General features: G+C 41.7%; 1 long non-coding RNA gene across 1 annotated transcript; it reads left to right on the forward strand.

The window, feature by feature from the left end:
- Positions 1–4,544: 4,544 nt before the first annotated feature.
- Positions 4,545–5,711, forward strand: LOC309511467. The gene is made up of 2 exons (XR_014210649.1): positions 4,545–4,587; positions 5,559–5,711. It is a non-coding gene; the product is annotated as an uncharacterized lncRNA (long non-coding RNA).
- The last annotated feature ends 311 nt before the right edge of the window (positions 5,712–6,022 follow it).

Genomic DNA, 6,022 nt, shown 5'->3' on the forward strand with positions numbered 1-6,022 from the left:
TATATGTATGCCTTTATACAGCAAAAACATTTGCTGTACCATTATTATAAAAATAACATTACTATTAGTTTGTATGTACTTTAAATGAAAGTACAAAACTAGTCTGACTTTAATAGTGTCAGGAGACATTTTTATCTTTAAAATAATAATTTAATTAGTTTTTTAATGATTTAATAAAAAAAGTTGCGGTGGTGATGACGTCATGTAACCTGCGCCCTAAATTTCGAAGGTAACGTACTTTTGAATGTATTCTCAATATCATTATTGCTATTTTCACAGTGAAAGAAATGTATTTGGTCTTGTATAATTGTTTGTTGGCCAAAAGTGATTAAGTTTATGGCTCGCTTTTATGCGGTTTAGGAAGCTTTCGCGTCCAATTGTAAAGACCTTACGGCACGCCCCATTCCTCCTGGCACGCCCCATTCCTTTCCGACCTCCTGGCACGCCCATTGCTCCAGCCTGCAGTTACCTCTACCAGTTTAACTGTAGGGGTAAAATCTTTGCGTGGCAGGGGGAGCTGCCACTCGACCAGTCACGGATATATGCGCCTGCCACTCGACCAGTCACAGATATATGCGCCTGCCACTGCGTTATATGCGCCCGCCACTCGACCAGTCACGGATATATGCGCCTGCCACTGCGTTATATGCGCCCGCCACTCGACCAGTCACGGATATATGCGCCTGCCACTGCGTTATATGCGCCCGCCACTCGACCAGTCACGGATATATGCGCCTGCCACTGCGTTATATGCGCCCGCCACTCGACCAGTCACGGATATATGCGCCGGCCACTCGACCAGTCACGGATATATGCGCCTGCCACTGCGTTATATGCGCCGGCCACTCGACCAGTCACGGATATATGCGCCGGCCACTCGAACTTACACAATATGTAAGGTTTAAAAAACAAAACAAATGCAGCGCGCGTCTCGTGGCTCTATTAGCATCGCGCCGGCCATACCAGCCACACAATCTCTCACTGTTTACATCCATCAGACACTCCTTATGATACACAAAAGCACACATACAGTGCAATACATATCTTATTTACCTATTTCTCATCTTATCTGGTTTTTTATTTGATCTTTTTACCCGTATGGGAGCGCGCTCGTGGCTAAGCGAAGCGTCGTACCAGCCACACGATCTCTCGCTGTTTACGGCCACTACCAGCCACACGATCTCTCACTGTTTACATCTTTCAGACACTCCTAATGATACACGAGAGCACAAAGACAGTGCAATACATATCTTATTTACCTATTTCTCATCTTATCTTGTTTTTTTATTTGCTCTTTTTACCCGTATATGGGAGTGCGCGCTCGTGGCTCTATTAGCATCGCGCCGGCCACTACCAGCCACACAATCTCTCACTGTTTACGGCCACTACCAGCCACACGATCTCTCGCTGTTTACATCTATCAGACACTCCTAATGATACACGAGAGCACACACACAGTGCAATACATATCTTATTTCTCATCTAAATCTTATATTCTTTTCGCTCTTTTTACCCGTATGGGAGCGCGCGCTCTTGGCTCTATTAGCATCGCGCCGGCCATACCAGCCACACAATCTCTCCCTGTTTACATCTATCAGACACTCCTATTGATACACAAAAGCACACATACAGTGCAATACATATCTTATTTACCTATTTCTCATCTTATCTGTTTTTTTATTTGCTCTTTTTACCCGTATGGGAGCGCGCTCGTGGCTATAAGCGAAGCGTCGCACCAGCCACACGATCTCTCGCTGTTTACGGCCACTACCAGCCACACGATCTCTCACTGTTTACATCTTTCAGACACTCCTAATGATACACGAGAGCACACAGACAGTGCAATACATATCTTATTTACCTATTTCTCAACTAAATCTTATTTTTTATTCGCTCTTTTTACCCGTATATGGGAGTGCGCGCTCGTGGCTCTATAGCATCGCGCCGGCCACTACCGGCCACTACCAGCCACACAATCTCTCACTGTTTACATCTATCATTCCTAATCATACACGAGAGCACGCAGACAGTGCAATACAGATCGTATTTACCTATTTCTCATCTAAATCTTATTTTTATATCGCGATGCTGAGCTACAGTGAAATGATAGAAAAGACAGATGCATTATCTGTGTTAGTCAATTCGCCTCATTCGCGCGAACTGGACGCGCCCGCGCCGCAGGACCTCTAGACGCGCGTAAACGCGTCTTTACATTGAAATTTAAATCACTCGCGCCAGACGCTCAAGAGTGAGTGAGTAATCAAAAAACCTCTGCTTTAGCCTCAATTGAGTGAAACACCGTGTGTAACTTCGGACATTCTCAGTGGCGTGACTCATGACTGGGACACTAACTCTGCTTGTCATCATTAGAAACAGATAATCAGATTGTGATGTTTATTCCCGCTTCAGTAATATGCTAAGATGCCTTCCTTTCGAAACACGAAACACTGCCCAGGACCTGCAACCGTCTCGCAAGTGTTGATAGGCTATTACTCGTGAGGTGTAACCAATCAGATAGCGCCGTGGGCGGGACATTGAGCAAGTCTGCAGAGGCTGCGGCAGCTATATCTAAGTAGCGCATTTTAAAATAAAATTGACTTTAATCAAACCACGGATCCGTGATAATTAAGCAGAGGCAGGGATACATTGACCAAAAATCCCTCGCATCCCCCCCCCCCCCCCCCCCCCGGCAAATCACACCCTGTATATATTTATTGTGCATGTGAGGAACGTACAATGCAAGTGATCGCACAGAAACCATGCCACGATTGTATTGCTATAGGCTATATATGTCTTCTATATATGCTTCTTATTTATTAAATCAAGGGAATTGTTTGGTCAAACATTGATTAAAATGTATATACAATTACACAAAATTAATCAGACTTTAAAAAAAAAGACTTTATACAAAACTTAATGGAGTGGTCAAAATCATTCTTCAGAATGTCTATCTGAGTATCAGGCAGCTGCAACAGTCAGAGATCGTGTGGCTGGCGCGGCACAGGTCAAAAGAGCGAATAAAAAACAAGATAAGGTGAGAAATAGGTAAATAAGATCTGTATTGCATTGTCTGTGTGCTCTCGTGTATCAATAAGAGTGTCTGATAGATGTAAACAGTGAGAGATCGTGTGGCTGGTAGTGGCCGTAAACAGTGAGAGATTGTGTGGCCGGTAGTGGCCGGCGCGATGCTATAGAGCCACGAGCGCGCACTCCCATATACGGGTAAAAAGAGCGAATAAAAAATAAGATTTAGTTGAGAAATAGGTAAATAAGATATGTATTGCACTGTCTGTGTGCTCTCGTGTATCATTAGGAGTGTCTGAAAGATGTAAACAGTGAGAGATCGTGTGGCTGGTAGTGGCCGTAAACAGCGAGAGATCGTGTGGCTGGTGCGACGCTTCGCTTAGCCACGAGCGCGCTCCCATACGGTTAAAAAGAGCAAATAAAAAAACAGATAAGATGAGAAATAGGTAAATAAGATATGTATTGCACTGTATGTGTGCTTTTGTGTATCAATAGGAGTGTCTGATAGATGTAAACAGGGAGAGATTGTGTGGCTGGTATGGCCGGCGCGATGCTAATAGAGCCAAGAGCGCGCGCTCCCATACGGGTAAAAAGAGCGAAAAGAATATAAGATTTAGATGAGAAATAGGTAAATAAGATATGTATTGCACTGTGTGTGTGCTCTCGTGTATCATTAGGAGTGTCTGATAGATGTAAACAGTGAGAGATTGTGTGGCTGGTAGTGGCCGGCGCGATGCTAATAGAGCCACGAGCGCGCACTCCCATATACGGGTAAAAAGAGCAAATAAAAAAAACAAGATAAGATGAGAAGTAGGCTAAATAAGATATATTGCACTGTCTTTGTGCTCTCGTGTATCATTAGGAGTGTCTGAAAGATGTAAACAGTGAGAGATCGTGTGGCTGGTAGTGGCCGTAAACAGCGAGAGATCGTGTGGCTGGTAGTGGCCGTAAACAGCGAGAGATCGAGTGGCTGGTACGACGCTTCGCTTAGCCACGAGCGCGCTCCCATACGGGTAAAAAGATCAAATAAAAAACCAGATAAGATGAGAAATAGGTAAATAAGATATGTATTGCACTGTATGTGTGCTTTTGTGTATCATAAGGAGTGTCTGATGGATGTAAACAGTGAGAGATTGTGTGGCTGGTATGGCCGGCGCGATGCTAATAGAGCCACGAGACGCGCGCTGCATTTGTTTTGTTTTTTAAACCTTACATATTGTGTAAGTTCGAGTGGCCGGCGCATATATCCGTGACTGGTCGAGTGGCCGGCGCATATAACGCAGTGGCAGGCGCATATAACCGTGACTGGTCGAGTGGCAGGCGCATATAACCGTGACTGGTCGAGTGGCAGGCGCATATAACGCAGTGGCAGGCGCATATAACCGTGACTGGTCGAGTGGCCGGCGCATATAACGCAGTGGCAGGCGCATATAACCGTGACTGGTCGAGTGGCAGGCGCATATATCCGTGACTGGTCGAGTGGCAGCTCCCCCTGCCACGCAAAGATTTTACCCCCTCTCCAAACAGCTTGACTTCACGCGACTGGATTTCAAATCTCCACTGGTAAGCAACAGTAAAAAAAACTGCATTATATTACGGATTTTTGGATTAATTCAACGATTGTCTTGTCATCACTTCATCCTATACATTTGAAAAGTTTAGTGTTCTTAAGTTTAGAGACGTGCTCCAGAAAAAAAGTCCACGCACGGAGACGTTGTGGCAGAGGCAGAAAGCACCCTGTTTATTTTCTTTCTTTTACAAAAGCACAATGTTTTATTTCGATTGAAAGTGGGAAAAAGTAGACATTTAACCGTTTATTTTTTCATATTTCTTAAGTCTGTAATCTTTATGACCAAAAATGACGGAGTATTTTAAGTCTATTTTGCTGCTATGTGGAAAAAAAAAAACGCTGGCGCGTTTGCCGACCCAAGAGGATTAATGACGAGTTAGCTTTGTAAGACGTTAACGTTAGTCATATTTTTTTCTCAGTTTTAAACTTTACGTTTTACACGATTATCAGTAATTACGCCTAAAAACCATGAATATGTTACTTAAATCATGATATTTTTGTTTAATATTTGTTATTTTGTGTGCAGCTTTCTTTATAGATGACAAATATTGGCCACGAATTAACAATAGGCCTAACTTAAGTGAGAAGGTTCTCGTTTCCTTCATTGTGCACAATATCATTCATTCCCTCATTCATTTGCTAAATCGTGCATAACGTTACTGAATGGTCCCTGCTTTTACTAAATCGTGACCACGTTGTAAATGACAATAATTCGTTGCCTTGCTTAAATCAAAACGAATGAAAAATGTGTACTCCCAAATTCCTAATTCGTGATTTCTGCATGCTGTCACATGTTAGCATTAATGTGAGGAAATGACTATGAGAGTAAGGTTATGCAGGATGTTTTTAATGATTTGGTATAAATGAAATGAATAATGTGAATGCAAATTAATAAACTTTTAATTTAGAAGTATTTGCTGTTTACTGATTATTGTTTTGTTTTTTTTCTCTTTCTTAATTTCAGGATATTTCTCAAATGCATTCAGTCCTTTGTGCCTCCGTTGCTGTAAACCGGTTGAGAGGGACAAAGAGAGAGACCGAACACATCCGAATTGTTATTATTGTCATTATAGGTTTCTGTAGATGCTTATTTCTTAATAAATTACTCTTAACTGCACATTGTCACAGTATTATTTTGTCACATTATAAGAGTAACATTTAATTTAATTTAAAATAATTACCAGCACTGCATAAAACAAGTAAAATGTATTTAAAATATCAAGTGGTTTTACTTAATTATATTATTTATATCAGATTTGTAAGTAAAAATTACTCAATATAATTTAACAGGCCAAGTTATTCTCATTTACTCAATTACTCATTCACTTTGTGAATTTTACTCGGCTTAGTTAAGTAGATTTACTTAATTTCCATAAATGTGAAATTTACTTGAAAAATATTCATGCAAAAACTTGCCAAATAAAAATT

This window comes from Leuciscus leuciscus (assembly GCF_965113295.1).
Source record: "Leuciscus leuciscus genome assembly, chromosome: 12".
Classification (NCBI taxonomy): domain Eukaryota; kingdom Metazoa; phylum Chordata; class Actinopteri; order Cypriniformes; family Leuciscidae; genus Leuciscus; species Leuciscus leuciscus.